At 45.0% G+C, this 16753-nt stretch overlaps 1 pseudogene; it reads right to left on the bottom strand.

The window, feature by feature from the left end:
• Window positions 1–950: 950 nt before the first annotated feature.
• On the bottom strand, window positions 951–2428 carry LOC125163766 (60S ribosomal protein L29-like; annotated as a pseudogene).
• Window positions 2429–16753: the final 14325 nt, after the last annotated feature.

Here is a 16753-nt window from a genome sequence, read left to right as displayed (position 1 = left end):
CCTCTTGCTCAGATCCTGGCTAAGGCTTTCACTGCAGTAGAAAAGATCCTGGTTTGTTCAGGCCATTGCTAATGAATAGCCGTGAAATTAACACCTTATTTTTTTCCTAATAGGGAGTTATTTTTCTCCCATAGAAATATGGAATCTGTGGTCCAGGGTGGGAAGCTGCACGCAGTGTCATCGGGACGTGACATCTCTCCCCTCCCTTCTCCTAGGACCTCTGTTTCTCATCTTTAAGATGGCAAGTTCCCTGTGGAGCCTCCAGGCACCACACCGATGTTCTGGGGGGCAGGTGGGGAAGGGTGGTGGACGTTCTCCCAACTGCATTTGTCTTCTTCTTTGGAAAGGGAAGCCTTCTTCAGGGACTTCTGCTTGCCCCCTGCTGGCCAGAACTGGGCCATGTGACTATCCCAATTGCAAGAAGGCAGAAATAGTAAGGATTTGACTTCCCCAGCCATTACGGCAGAAGAAGGCTGAAGGGGAAGGGGTTGTATAGGCTTTCAGAGAGCAAATCCACGGTGTGTGTCTGCCGTGCTCATCCATTAACATGCCAGCCATTCTCCCTTATGGCTCTCCCACCCTGGACCATGCCTGCTCCACAGCAAAGACCTGCCCAACATGCCTTCTTCATCCTGTGGCCATCCCCGTGCCTGGCTTCATGGTCTGAGGGGTCCCTCTGCCAATAGCCTATTTTAAAGTTATCACATTATTAATTATTCCCACCTTTGCCTCCTTACCCCTTTTCCTGCTTCTTCTTTTTTCAATGGCAATTGTTAACATCTAATATTCTCTCTACATAGAGATAGATGGATAGATGGATAGATAGATAGATAGATAGATAGATAGATCTCCCCTGTGATACCACCTCATTGATGTAGAAATTTTTTCCTCTATTTTTTTTTCTTTGACAGACCTCAGGGTCACACCAGTACTTCTATCCTCATATCAGCCTACTTAAGTTTCGACACCGGAGCCTTCGTAGGGCCCTGGGCATCTCTGGCAGCCTGAGCTGGAGCTGGAGCTACAGCCCAGGACTTGGTTTGAGACCTGGCCTTGGCCTCTGGCCAATGGAGCCCAAGACCCTTGGCAAGACGGGCATGGGCAGGTTTCCTGAGCTTGGGATGAGTCATGCAGGCAAGTCGATTAAGCTTTTGGCTGCCACCCTTTGGGATCTTGGGCTTGATCTCGTTGGGCTTGAAGATGGTCCTGATGGCCTGGGCTGTGCCTGCCTACATCTTGTTTGGACCCTTCTTGCATTCTTGGTAAAGCACATGTTCCTCAGGAACGTGGAGTTACCCTCTTTGGAGATTTATTATCTTTGTGATGAGGTTTCTTGGTGCCATTTCTGTGCCATTTTCATGACTAGTTGCACGCGGTGTGGTTCTTGGACTTGATTGTGTCGGCACCGAAGCTGGTGGCTCCCAACGTGTCTGGGACCAGAAGAGAAAGAGGAAATTCTCCCCAGGACCTGGTACAATGTAGGGCATGCAGTAGGTGTTCAATAAATACTTGTTGAATGAATAAATAACTGCAGCAGATGTTCACGGAAGGCAGAGAAAGAATGGAGGAAAGAAAGAGGAGGAATGAACAACTTCCTGACTAGAAAAAACTCATCATTTTTTTCCACACCAGTATTTTGTAAACAATTATTGACGGAGAGTCATTTCGTAGGAGATAGGAAGTATGAGTCTACCCTCAACTTATTGCCAACTTTAGAATTACAGAGCGTTTCTTTGTACTACCGTCTTTTGGAATATAGCATCCCGCTGACTTTCAGAGGCTTTACAAGTAAATGTGATTATATGACCGTCTCTATATATATGAGTTCAAGGTGTTATCATTATAATAATTTTATTTTGCTGACATTACTTTGAATCATGCTATGCAGGCAATTGACACCTCGCGATGACTCATCACAAAGCAGTAGGCCATCTTCTGGAATCTGAAAGACTCCCTTTCTCAAAAATACACATTTCTCAAAAAAAGAAACCATTGCTAATATGAATGCTATATTACTTTCTTTGGAAGAGGCTGTTGGAAATTCTGAAGATGGACAGAGACCCTCACACGGGCTGGGCTTGTTATTTTCTCCAGAAAAAAGCCTCCTGAGGAGGCGATAGCTGCTCTCAGAATGGAGAGTAACAGCGCACCCTTCACTTTACGACAGCGACCTGCTGTTTTGTCATTTAGCCGTGCGACGCTGCTGTGTCACGCGACACAGTGCATCAGAAAAGATTCAGTAATCGTTCCTTCACTGACGTTAATTGTGACTGACAATTTGCTGCTGTGCTCGACTGGTAAGCACACTCCCAGAAGCGATGTTCCAATTCTGTGTCCTTTTAAACAAATAAAACAATAAAGCCGCTCAATCCTCAGAATGAATCTTACACAAAATTTCCAAGGGCCAAGCAAGTGTTCCACCATCCATCGTGACAAGCAGGCGGCCGGCAGACCGTATTATTTTGCTGTTCAAGGTGGGAAGCCAAACGACGCGGGCCTTCCAATATGGAGCCAGTAACAGACTAGTAATGGCCGGCACCTGGTGCCTGCGTGTCAGCCTCTATTCTGAAAAACCCTTCACACAAGTTTGTTAGAACGGTGCTGACTTTTCAAACCCTCATTATCAACATTCATTGTCACGAACTTCTCAAGAAGCGATCGTCCCACGCCTCCCCAAGAGCTGGTCCCAGAGGCTCAAAACCACTTTGCTCAAACCAGGAAACGGAAAGTAACTTGCTTTTAGTGAGAGGGTCCTGTGAAATGTTAGAAACAAACGAGTTTTTTATTTGATGTTTAAGAATATGGAATGTTTCATTCCTCATCCCTCCCCAGCCCCCTCAGTGTATGGTACAATATCAGGCAGTGAGGAGGAGCAATGTGTTCCGGAACATCAGGACTTAATTATGGAGGTTGTATCAATCCATTAGTAAATGGTGGAACCAGAGAAGGCAACAGTTCGGCGGGAAGCTGAGGTTTCTAAAACAGTTTCCAGGACCGACTGTGGCATGGATATTTGTGCATAGACCTGTACCAGAATCAATAATATTTTCGAGGATAATGATAAGGAGGCCATTTTCATAGGGATAAAAGCAGGAAGGAGATTGTACAGAGAAGCCATTTGGACAGCTGCCCGAGCCTCTATATCAAGTCAACAGGAGGATCTTGTTACAATACCCAAGAAGGCACGGACCTCACGTGGAAGGCTGCTGTAACCCTGCAAGAGCAAAAGAAGGGCAAGAAACTGCCTGTTTCCATGCATAATTGATGTAGCTCAGGGGCCAACTCAAGCCCTAGAAGAAGCCCTAACGACATGCCATTCAGAGCAGAAAGAAGGAAGAGGGCCAGGCTGGTGCAAAGGTTTCCTTCAAGGCTCTGAGAGCTGGAAGGGGGCAGAAATCTCCCGTGCAGACCCTCTGATCTCTGATATCCTGGAATATATGCTGAGCCTGATTTTCAACCTTGCCTGACTTTCAGTGAGTGTTGAGAGCGGGCCAGCGTGGCTGCTGGGTGCCCAAGTCGTGGGAGCGGTTCGTGGAACCCTGGTATCCATCCATCTATGACAAAGACAAGAGGGCTGAGTCGTCCAGGCACGCTGCCAGCACCCCAGGCTTGTTCTCCCCCAAGGCGCAAGGGGAAGAATGAAAGAGCCTCAGTGCGGACACCCAGAACCTCTGCTGTTCACTGATCACAGGTGACAGGAGCTTCTGAATGTACCACCGTGCCAGCTGCGTTCCGCCAGGGAGGGCCTGCTGCTGTGTCCCAATGTGTCGTCCCAGCTGGCACCTCATTTCCTGTATTGGTAAGTACTTAACGCATATGGATGAGAATGGGCACACCTGCCATTCAAAGTAGGCTTCCTTTAATCAGAATGTTTCATACTCTAGTCTCCCAGTTTATGAACCCTTTTGATGGATGTAGCTTCTTTTAGATAATTGCTCGGGATGAGTGAATGCCCCAATATTTATTTAGCAAGGATGTCGATGAATTATGAATGGGAGCAAATAGTTCCAATGGGCAAGCACTCTAATTAATAAAGCCAGTTTCCCGTGGTCGCGTGTATGCGAGAGCATACCGGGGCTCTGTGGCAATGTAAGTGATGCGTGTAACAGATGTTAGAGGTTTTCCTGGAGGCAGAACAAGGCCCACGGGAGACGAGCTGGCTGGACTCCGGAACGGCCCCCTTTTGTTCTCTGCAAGTCTTTCTCTCTTCCCCACCGTAAAGACCTGGACCACATCAAGGCATTTGCATAAGACAACCTTTCCCCCAGAACCTCATGGTTTAATCACTAGCCCTGAAAATGGTTTTAACAGGTTGCCTCTCCTGAGAATTCTCTTGGGGGGTAAATATTCTTTTATTTTTTATTTTTTATTTTGCTTATTTTTTAATGTTTATTTTTGTTATGTTTGAGAGAGAGAGACAGAACACAAGCAGGGGAGGGACAGAGAGAGAGAGACAGACAGAATCTGAAGCAGGCTCTGGGCTGTCAACACAGAGCCCGACGCGGGGCTCGAACCCACGAACTACGAGATCAGGACCTGAGCTGAAGTCAAGAGTCAGATGCTTAACCGACTGAGCTACCCAGGTGCCTGGAGGTAAATATTCTTAAACTACAAACGGGGCCAATCTCTAGCCCGTATGCATGTCTTGCATACCGACCGATAAAATATCCAAACATCTCTACAACTTAGGTAAATAAACTACTCATAAGCCCTGGGCCCCACCTTAGATGATGGAACATCATCATTATCCAGTAACTGAAGAGTTAATGTCTGGCCCCACAAAGAGTCTTTAGGTCCAGCTCCACATAACAATCTGGGCTGTCCTTACTGGAAGTTTCTGGTACCTTACTAGTTGTTATACGTTTGGGATACGATGTCTGAATGTCCCCCTTAACCCCCGAATATTACATTGTTATATTTTACCCACACCAATAGAGACTGGAATGCTGTTGGAGTCTACAGGAATGCAGGCACTTTTTCCTCCCTGGTGTAGGCATCCGTCTCTCTGGGCAGCCTGGGAAGAAGAGTGGAAGGCACTTAAAATATGTTACATTCTGCTGCAGCAGGAATGTGAAGCAATTCTAAGCCTCTGGTAGGTTCGGTGTGGCTCTTTTCAACAAGTCACTCGGAGCCGGACCATGTTGCTAGGTGCTTTGATGAATGAATGTTCTGTGTCACTTAATCCTCACGATCCGGGCACGGGTGGAGGTAACACAGTGCACAATGTGCAGATGCGTACAAAAGTTTTGTCTCTCTTCGGTGGCACAGGGGATGTCATGTTTACGATGGCCCCTGCGATCCCTGCCCCGTCGTGTACACATTCTCTACAACAGATCCCTTTGGGCATGGGTAAGACCTCCGAACATGTGCCAAAGGGAAAGAGATTTGCAGGTGTCATTAAGGTCTCCAATCAGTTGACTTCAAGTTAATCAAAGGAGAGATTAATCTGAATGCATCTGACCAATCAGGGAAGCACTTGAAAAAAATTAAAAAAAATTTTTTTTCAACATTTATTTATTTTTGAGAGACAGAGAGAGACAGAGCATGAGCAGGGGAGGGGCAGAGAGAGAGGGAGACACAGAATCTGAAGCAGGCTCCAAGCTCCAAGCTGTCAGCACAGAGCCCGACGTGGGGTTTAAACTCTGAAAGATCATGACTTGAGCCGAAGTTGGATGCTCAACCGACTGAGCCACCCAGGCGCCCCCCCAAATTTTTTAATGTTTATTCGTTTATGAGAGAGATTGAGAGAGAGAGAGAGACAGAGAGAGCAAGGGAGGGGCAGTGACAAAGGGAGAGAGAGAATCCCAGGCAGGCTCCACACTGTCAACACAGAGCCTGACACAGGGCCCAAATCCATGGACCACAAACATCAGAGCATCAGCAGCAAACGCCCACCTTCTGGCCTTGAAGAAGGAAACAGCCATGATGTGGAGAGGGCCATGTGGCAGAGAGCGGCAGCCCGCCTCCAGGAGCTGAGGCCCGCAGGCCCACGACCACAGAGAACAGAATTCTGCCAACAACACCTGCGAGCTGGGGCAGAGATACCAGCCTCGGATGAGACCACAGACCCAGCCGGCACCTGGATCCGCACCTTGATGAGAACCCGGGATGAGGACCCACAGCATCTTGTTTGTACTTCACACCCATGAAAACTGGGAGAAGATAGCAACGTTTTAAGTGCTAAGTTGGTGGTAGCTTTTATCCTAGGCCACTGGCCAGCTCCGAGGTTACGTACACAGAATTCTGACACAGTTGACAGTTCACAGGAAACACATGAGGTAATCTAATGTGTGACCCGCCTAAGAGTGGGTAGCCTCTAAGAGCCCGACGTTCAATTCGTACGAGGTGTTGACTACTTAGGAGGCTAATGGAATACCAGCATTTATCCTAAATGTGGATGAACGGAAGCTCAGGCCTAAAGTCAGTCTGGCAAACATTGGATGCCTACCACATGTCAATCAAGAAACTAAAGGACGTTAAGCTTTCAATAGCGATAAAAGAAATGGGGTAGTTCTTTACCCTATGAAGTATTAAAGGCCACGTAAATATTAATTATAACTAAATTGGCACAAATGCTGTGAACACCTACCTTGAGGGGCAGAGTGAGTTGAAGGCATCTCATCATCAGCGAGTGAACCTACAGCGGGTTAAGCTGATGTCTGGGTTGATCAGTCTGAAAGTTGGCCAAAGATAATGAGGTCTTTCCATTTTGATTCACTATCATTGTACATCATTTATTTAGGATAATTCAAATTACTTTCTCTTAAGACTGCCGTAACGGACACAAGTGACACCAACAAATATGGGAATCAGAGTCATCAAAAATTTACCATATTACACTGAACTTGGCTTGAAGCCTTGAGACATGGTATCTGTCAGGTATCTGTCATTACAAGGAGCCCGCTGGTAGAGATTAGAGTAGCTATTAAGCCCTGTAATGTGGAGAAAGGTCCTTTAGGCATCAAGACAGCATTGTACATAGAGCTACTCATTCAAGCACCAGTTTCCCTTCAAAGCAGGCTATTTCTCTCTCTCCATAGCTAACGAGGATGCAGGGTTGTTCCACTGGTGCTCCAATATGCTCGTTTGGGGTTCCCTCCACCAGAATCCTATGGGGTACCCTGTTATACCTTCACTTAAGACAACTGGACAATTAATTCACAAGCATCATGTTCTGCCAAGGCCGTAAAGGTAGATGGGTGTTAGAGATGTCTCCCCAACCTTGCTACCAAATCAGACCCCCCCCTGGGACCAGAAGTGGAAAGCTTTAGTAATTATACGTGGACAACAGGCATAAACTGAGACTGTGCTGGCAAATCGGGTCTTATGGTCACATTCGTTATTAAGATCATTGATTTCAGCAAAATGCAGCCATACTTGTAGACAGTTGATGGCAAACAAAATGGACAGCCACCTGTAATGGGAGCTGTGGGGTTCTGGCTCTTTCCTTTTGGTGATCTGAAAAATGTTCCATTAAGGATACATCTTGGGCAAACATGGCAGTGTTACAGTGGCAGGTTTCACACGACCAACCAGAGTCAGGTTGGAGGAGGCCTCACAAGATCACCTAGAATCAGGTGACCATGAACCTTCTGACCAGTGACAGAACAGAAAGCCACGCAGGGTTTACTGCCTAGGATGCATTCCCACGGTTAGAAAGCGAAGGTTCTACTAGATTCTTAGAATCCTTTCATGCAAGACTGGGAGAAACTCAAAAATACTTGAACCAACCCAAGGGCCTTGAATGCCCTTGAATTGTGTACCCCCCAAAAATGTATGTTGGAGTCCTAACCCCTAATACTTCAGAATATGACCTTATTTGGAGAGAGGGTTTCTTACGGAAGTGTAAAGTGAGGTTATTAGGGTGCCCCTTAACCCCAAATGACCACTGACCTTATCAAAACAGTTCAGAAATAGATACAGACAAGCACACAAGAAGAACGCCATGTAAAGGTGAAGACAGGGATCAGGGTGAGGCTTCTACAAGCCAAGGAATGCCAAAGATTGCTGGCAAACTTCCAGCAGCTAGGAAGAGGCAGGAAGAATTCTGCCCAGAGTCTCAAGGGACCATGGCCCTGCTGACAGCTTGATTTCATATTTTTTACTCTCCAGAACTGTGAGGCAAACATTTCTGACATTTTAAGCCACTCAGTTTGTAGCGTTTTATCATAGTAGCCCCAGGAAAACAAATACAGCCACATTCACAAACAAACCAGCTGTCACAATTAATGTGATCCTATTTTGAGAAAGAAAGGTGTACACACCCGGGGGCTCCAAATTCCAAGTAACTGAGCACACACACAAAGGTGAATGCCAATGTCAGGAGAGGGAAGAATGTAAGTAACATGCAAGAGGGGCCGCTTGCCAAGTGAGTAAGGAGACATGTAAATGAGTGACAGACTATATCCCTCTTAGACACTTCCCAGGAAACACCCTTTGCTCAAGGATTTTTCCATCTCAGGACACACAGGGTGGTCATAGCACAAACTTCCGCTGGATACGCAAACTCTGTAGATGTATTCTCATCAGAGCAAAGCTAAAATCACCCCCTGACCCCTCCCACAGACCCACCTTCCCAAGTAGTCACACGGGTCAGGAGGACATCTCGCTGTCCCTTAAAGCCACTGGCATCCTGGACCCTGACTCAAGGTGATTATCCTTCACTTTTGTCTCCATCCCCCAGCACCCTCATCCCAGCACATGACCTTTATGTCTACCCACAAGAATGTAAGGTTCCCCCTGGAGAAATGCCCTCAGTTTCCACCCCCTTCTACTTGAATAAATCAATTTCAGACCAATTCCTATCTCTTTGTCTCTGGTCAAGGAGAAGTATCACTGCTCTTCTCCTAGAGTAACCCTCTTTATTCATCTTTCCATCAAGTATCTGGTGATTTGCCGGTTTATGTCAGACACTGTTCCAGGAACTCTCCATGAAAAATACCTCTGCTCCCACAGACTTGAAAGCTGCTTGGAAAAGACAAATAAACAGAAAGAAATATATAGTGCAGAGTGATGGGTTTAAAGGCAGGATACGATGGAACCATTCTGTCCCTACCCCTAAGCTACGGTTTTTAATCAGGCAACATAGATCCCCTCCCGTCCTGAGCCCTCTCAGCCATGGCATCAATGAGCTCTGTCTTTGCCTTTCTGCATTTCATTTTAGATTTTGCTTCATGATTCTCTCACTAAAACCTTGATGCACAATCATAATTTTAGAGTATATAAGTAAGAAAAGGTCCCAACCTCATAGGATAACCCATGTGTTTTACATTTGGTGTGGCTCAGCCTGCCTCTAGGAATAGATCAGTATTTTTAATTGAATCTTACAATACACACAGTTTTGAAACCTTTTTAATTTTGCCTAGTACCATATTATGTCATAATGTAACCTTCCTTCCCACATGGTACATGCATGTTAAAGTATTTAGCCTTATTGTATATGGTTAGATATTTCCCAGACTTGTGTTAATGAAAGCAATGCTCTCATCAATATCCATCCTTATAGGCAAATCTTTTGCACATCTCTGATTATTTCCTCTGGAATTCCTGGATCCATATGTACATACAGTTACAATAACTTACATAGTTACATATTCATGCAAAGCTTTTTTTTTCTTAAATCAGTTTATTCTCCCACATGCAGTATAAAGGCTAGCCTCTTTTAATTGAAAAGAACAATGACTCATTCAAGTTTCTTAAGTACTAGGAAGGGGGTGGGAGTAATATGAAGACACACAGGAAAGGGAGCCTGGAGAAAGCCAAATTATCAGAGAACAAATAAGACAAGGACCATAAAGAGACCATATTCTCAGTGACCCTAAAAATTAAAATCACAGGCTTGTACATGCTCCTTAATTTTCATTATACCTCTCCACCATTATTTTCTGCATTCTCCTTTCTAGAAGTTCCCACTTAATACTTTCTCTGCTGCTGGCTGCTTAGTGCTTTCATTGCGTCTGTATATTTCTCCATCTCCCAGGCCCTTGTAGTTTTTCCTTCTTCAAAACATGGGTCTATCATGACACATTTTGAACCTGGATCCTCTTCCACTGCCCAGCATAGCCTCATTCTGTTTGTGTTGGGAAGTACCATCTATCTGAATACCAAATTACTTGCCCTACTCCCTTCTGCCATTTAGATCTCAATATCTAACTACAATATGTGGAACCACTGGTACAGAATGGAAGGTATTCTATTCCTCCTAAATCATGCTCTTCCTTCTATATTCTGGGCCTCAACTAATAACCTCGTTGTCATCTAGCTTTCTAAATTCGGAAACTTGCAACCTCTGACTTCTCAATAATAACCAAGTGGTATCCATTGTAAGGTTTTGGCACGGTTCTCCCTTTACGTTAACACTATGTGATGCTGGTATGTTTTCTTCAAAGTATTAAAACAGTTTCCATCAGGATTTACTGACCATAGTTTAGTCCCGACTTCCAAACATGCATAGGTCAATCCTTTTATCATATCACTGTCAACATAATCTTTCCCAAAGGGGGTGATCAAGCAACTCCAAAGCTTATAATATTCTGTCGGCTTTCCAGAATATAAAATGTAAACTCAGTGCAACAAGGACCTTCAACTCAGCAACAGTCTACCCTTTTTCTGACATTTGCTTCTGCTTGTCACCACGTACTGTGTCTCCACACAAACTTGTTGATTTCTTCGGCCACCATACAAGCCATGAGTGCCTCACGATTGCCATTCACAACATTCTTTGCTGGGAAAACTCCTGCTGTGGGCTCAGTTCAAATCACTCTCCCCGTGGAGCTTCCCAGACTGAAGGCAGAAACTTGGCTCCCCTCTGTATCTGTATATCATTGTGTATATTCATCTACTTGTGATGCCCAGACTATACGATCATATGTTTCTCATACATACCTTTTTCATTGCATTTCACACTCCTGAATTTCATTTGTCATTTTCTTTTCCATCTCTAAAAATTAACATGATACTTATCACAGAGCAAAAGCGCAGTAGTATTTGATAAATGACTAGATAGGTAAGATAATAACAATGATTCTAGACATTATACACAACACATATAAATCATTTACATATAATATATTCATATGTAATTATTTAAAAATATTAAAGTGTGCGTGTTGAACCAGACCTCACTACTTGTACTTGAATGTGTGGTATCTGATTGTACTGTTCTATGGACATATGGTTCAAGAGGAACCGCTGACAAGGGGTGTATCTCTGTCTCCTTAAAAATAGACAGCGTAGTGAGGGTTTGCAGCAGTTGGAGAAAGAAGAGAGTTCAAAAGCACTTGAGGGGCGCCTGGGTGGCGCAGTCGGTTAAGCGTCCGACTTCAGCCAAGTCACGATCTCACGGTCCGTGAGTTCGAGCCCCGCGTCGGGCTCTGGGCTGATGGCTCAGAGCCTGGAGCCTGTTTCCGATTCTGTGTCTCCCTCTCTCTCTGCCCCTCCCCCGTTCATGCTCTGTCTCTCTCTGTCCCAAAAATAAATAAACGTTGAAAAAAAAAATTAAAAAAAAAAAAAGCACTTGAGAAATGGCTGATGCTAGCCTCTTAGACAGTCAGCAAAGCAAGGGCCACCTACACTTAAAAATGAGGAGATGCCAGGGGTGCCTGTGTGGCTCAGTCAATTAAGCATCCAACTTCAGCTCAGGTCATGATCTCACAGCTTGTGAGTTTGAGCCCTGCATCAGACTCTGTGCTGACAGCTCAGAGCCCCCTTTGGATCATCTGTCCCCCTCTGTCTCTTCCCTTCCCTGCTCCCACTCTCCCTCAAAGCTAAATAAAACATTAAAAAAAATTTTTTTAAATGAGGAAATGCTCAAGCAAGATCATAAAAGTTGTAACATTTTGAAGCTTCCTTTTATACTCATTAATAATATTTTCACACACACCATTAATGAACGCATTATCTCATTTAGAGTCTGAATGTGAGGCCCTCCTTTGTTTGTTTGTAAAAAGTTGGCTTTTATTTGTCACTTACTCATCTTAACTCAGTTATGCCATTTCGGTGTCCACAGTGACAGTGCCCTGGAAGCTGAGGTTAGCTCCCACCCACCATGATCACTGCAGCAAACACGAGCCACACAGGGCCCCACCATTAGCTGGTGCCTGCAGTGTCCCCGTAGGTAGGGCCGAGCGGACTGTGTGTGGCACAGAGTGAAAGTCTCTGCTCAGGACTGGGTGTGACAAGGCCACGTGCGATATGGCGGTATACCCTGGACGGGGGGTTCACAGACATGCTGGGCCCGTCCTGGTTCTGCTTCTGACTTGCCCAGTGGCTTTAGACAAGTCACTTCTTGTCCCTCAGCAGGTCTGTTTCCTGGTTAGCGCTGCTGGTAAGGTCTCCCAGGAGCTCGGACAGGTGCCAGCTTTGCTGCCACTCCTGAGTTGTGACCATGTGAGACCCTCTTTTCAGATGGGACCCGGAACAAGTAGATGTGTTGATTAGACCTCACCGGTGGGGAACGGTTGCACATGAGGATACATTTATTCGCGTATGCGTAAATATTGGTAAGCATTTCCCAAGGCCAAGTGCTGAGAAGGCAAGTGACAAAGCAGCACACCAGATGAAGATTCTTGTCCTCATGCCATTTTTTTCTGGTGGCAAGTAGACAATAAAGAGGCAAAACATTAATGACTTCAGAGCAGGCAAATGCCAGAAAGAGAGTCAGTAGGATGAAGACCCAGCACGTTGCTGAGGGTGAGCACTAGGCAACGTCAGGCCATGGACGCCTCCTCCCGGAAGTGTATCGGGAGTGAGCTCCCAGTGGAACCAACCATGGGAAAATTAGCCATGGGGAAAGGACGCCCCCAGCAGAGAAAGCAGTGTGTTCAGGGTCTGGAATAACCCTAGGACACTGGAGAAACAGAGACAAATAGTGTGGCTGCAGCAGTGTGAGGGGAAGAGGCCATGAGCGAGATGAGGCAGGAGATAGAGCCATGTGACAGAGCCTGGCAGAGAGAAGGAAACGGATTTCAGTGTGTATTCACTTATTTATTTTGCTCCTCTGCCCTGGAGGGTTAGCTCTGTGAGGAAAGAAAGCCTGTCTTCTTAACCACCATGTCTCCAGTGGCATTTGAACAGGTGCTCTGTAACTGCTGGCTGAATCACTGTATGAGTGAATGGGGTTGGACATGGCAGGAAACAAGATACCTATAAGAAATTCACTAGAGATAATATGATCCAGAATGCACTGAGCACTTACTATGGACCGAGCATGGTTTAAGCATTTTATCAGTATTTGACTCATTTAGTCTTTGTAACACACCAGAAATAGGTATTACTAGTACCCAATTAACAAACGAGGCAGTTGAGGCACAGAGGGTAACTTTGCAGTAGCACATAGCATTGGAGACGAAAGCATCTAGGCAATGCTCACCCTCCTCTTAAGCATCCCTCCGACGGCCATGTAGACTGTGGATAAACAAACCTCGGATTCAGGCTTGAGGTTGGGCCAGGAGGTGTAAGCAAGTGAGCCATCAGCACAGAGGTGCTGGTCAGGCGGAAGGGTCCAGTGTAACAGCCAGCAGCACAAGGTGAGCAAAAGGGGTCGCCAGCACCACCAACTGCATCATGGGAGCGTTTTACATTCATATCATTTGATCCGCAATCCGATAAGGTAGCGACTTTATCCCTGCTCTACAGATAAAAGAAAACCAAAACTGAGGTGCAGAAAGCTGAAATCACCTGACCCAAGCCAGATGGCTGGAGAATTCAAACCCTGGGAGTCTAGTCCTGGCAGAACTCAATGACACTGAAATGGTTTATTATTCAGTGGAAATCAGAGATATGAGAAACATTTTTCTCCTTAAGACTCTTGGCCTGAACTGAGAATACGAGTGGCCCGTGTTCTCCTGGGGTAAAAATAACAGTATTTCTGGCTCCATCCCCAGTTGGAGAATTGAGAGACTGTCTCTAATCCCTCAAGAACTTTCCAAAGGGGGCAGAGATTTGAGATTGACTGTAGTGTCACATGAGGTGCCTCCTGGCCACTTTCGTGGGGTTTTCCTCAACATGAAAAGCACCAAGATCTTTGATGTCTGCCTCCTTTCCTGTTCCTTCACTGCCGAAAGAGGCAGGGGGCTCCATCTTCTGAACTGAGCCCCATGCTCTGTTCCACATTCATGTGTGCAGTTGACCCCTCACGAATGGTGAGGGTCATGGGAGTGCAGGTGCTGCCTTCTTGCTCTGCTTCATTCTTTCCACGGGACACAAGGCCACGCTTCTCTGCTGCAGGACCTTTCAGAGATCTTACATGCCCACATCTATTCTCTTGACTCATTCTCTGAAAAGCGTTCTCACTCCAGGACGTTGGCGTGGGTTCACAGGTCCCCAGTTGCAAGTCGATCAGCTGATATGGTTCCTCACAACCACCTCTCTTTCTACCCTTCTTTCTAACCCTAACACACAGCCCTTGGGTCTAGTGGGCCCATCACTCAACTTTGGTGAGTGGCTTCACACAACACAAATGTATGGACAGATTCTAGCCCTTCAAACTTAAACGGATGTTTCTGAATCCACATTACACACAGAGCTCAGCCTCCCATGCAAAAACCCCTGTAACCAATTCTTGAGGAGGAAAAGCGAAAATGGAAATGATTGGACCTATTTATTCTTTTTTGCATATCTAAGTGCTATTTGTGTCATTTTCTTCTTATTTGTTTAATCCCTGTTTCAAAGTGGCATGTTTGAACTTATGAATGCCTATCTGAAAACGTGCTGTTAAAATAAGGAGCATGAAAAATAGAACTAAAAATAAATTCACAAAGTTGTAGCCATTGAAATCTTTTCAGCTATCTTCAGGGAGTGGCAAATAAGGCCATCAGGAGTCCAGTTGGCCAATAGGGCACTTCCAAATCTCCAGGGATTGAGTAGTTGGAAAGGCCTACTCAATACCATTAATTGGTGTCTTTGGCTGCATTTATAACTGTGTACATGTCTAGTGACATTAAAGAAGGATTTTTTGTTTGTTTGTTTGTTTATCAGAAGGTAGAATAGGTAGTTCAAAAGTACAAACGAAAACAAGCAAACCTGAGACGTGGTGACAGGGACCTTCTGCCACTGAAGAATCCAAACCATGTTCCGCAGGTATTCAAGTCCAAATTGTGTTTTTTAAAAAAACTAGAAAGCATTTTGACACCTGAAAGAATTCAGTTCAGATAAATCATCTCAGTAGCCAATGACATTTATTTGTTTGACACTGTTGGGGCAAGTCCCGTGGTGTACTCTGGGATACCTCCTATAAATCACTCCCTTGCAAGCCCCACCTCCCAGAAATAAATAATAGTCTTTCCTTTCCTCACTTCTTCCTTGGAAATCGCCAGGTAAGAATCTCCATTGGAGAAGACCATCCTTTTCCCTTGAGGAAAAATATAACCTTCCCCTCCCATCCCCAGAACAACTTACTCCCACACTCTCATTAAGGTAAACATCCTCAAAGCCCTACAGTAAGAGGTGAGATCTGTAATTGCACATCTTAAAAGAATAGCTTGATAATCGTGACAGATTTGGCCACTGCATTCTCTCTTTTTGTCTACATGGCACCAAACAATCCTGGTGGCCAATATTTCCGCCAAATTAATTGGACAAGCATCAGGCGTGCCCTGATTTTGCAATGCACCCGCCCCCCATGCAGCCCTGGGGCAGGGGCGGGGAGGAGGGGGAGCGGACACGCTGGTCTGCCTTTGAAGTTACTGCTTTGGGAGTTGAGCTGTGAAGCCCTCAGCTCCTTAGTGCCCCTCAGTGACTGGCAACAGACTACAGTACCTCCTTCAGCCTACCCCTGAAAGTGCAGCCTTCTGCTAAAGCTGAAGACAGCAGGCCTTGCTTCCCGACTCTCTTCCAGACCCTCTCCATACCTCAGATCTATCCATCATAACTCCCAGCTCCTACCAAGCAATTTCCCTCACATATGTCTCCGCTGATCCCTTTCTTCCCTCACATTTCTTGTTCTATTTTTAAAATCACTCCGTGTGCCAATACTCAAATGCCGCCTTGTGTTATTATTTAACGGTTTTCTGTATATCTAGTTGATGGTAGAAATTATCTATATTTAACTGGGTTTACTGTCCTCCTTATTTACCTTGTCTGGTCCCATGCCCCCCACAAGGTATATATTATATATATTATATACATATAATATATATACTTCCATAAATAATTGCATTAAATTATGGCTTTTTAAATTCATAACTTGCAGTGTGTCCTTGTATTGTATAATTACCAAAGCGTGTGTGCTTTCAAAGAAATGTGTCTTCCCTCTGTTTTTTACCATTCCTAACTGGTATTTCTACAATTCCTAAAAGCCATCCAACGGGTGGATTCTCCTCTTCCAGATCCCCCTCTTAACTGTTTCTGGAATTTCATCAAAGAACAAACTTAGGAATTCTCAAGGTCCAGTGCACAACATCTATTTTCTTTCACTCTGTGTGCATTGCAACTACATCATGTAATCTACTTTTCTTGGAATATATACACGCTACAGGGATTATATTATTTTGACCTTTGGCTCACCTTTGGTGGGAGGGTGGTTTAAAAAAAAAACCTTTTACTTTAACCACATCTGCACCCCATGCTTTTGGTTCGATAGAAATAATAAAATTTACAAAAACATTTCATTAACAGCTTTTCATCCCATTTGTATTTTTATGCGCATTCACCAGTAAGGTAATTATCATTGAGTTTCCCAAAATTCTTCGTGGATGAATCTCCATTATGCCAATTCGCAAGAAGTCTTGATTATTTCCAATATCTTTGGTCTGGC

Source organism: Prionailurus viverrinus, chromosome A1 (genome assembly GCF_022837055.1).
Source record: "Prionailurus viverrinus isolate Anna chromosome A1, UM_Priviv_1.0, whole genome shotgun sequence".
Lineage (NCBI taxonomy): Eukaryota > Metazoa > Chordata > Mammalia > Carnivora > Felidae > Prionailurus > Prionailurus viverrinus.
The sequence above is the reverse complement of the archived record's forward strand: the minus strand, read 5'-3'. Positions and strand labels throughout refer to the sequence as shown.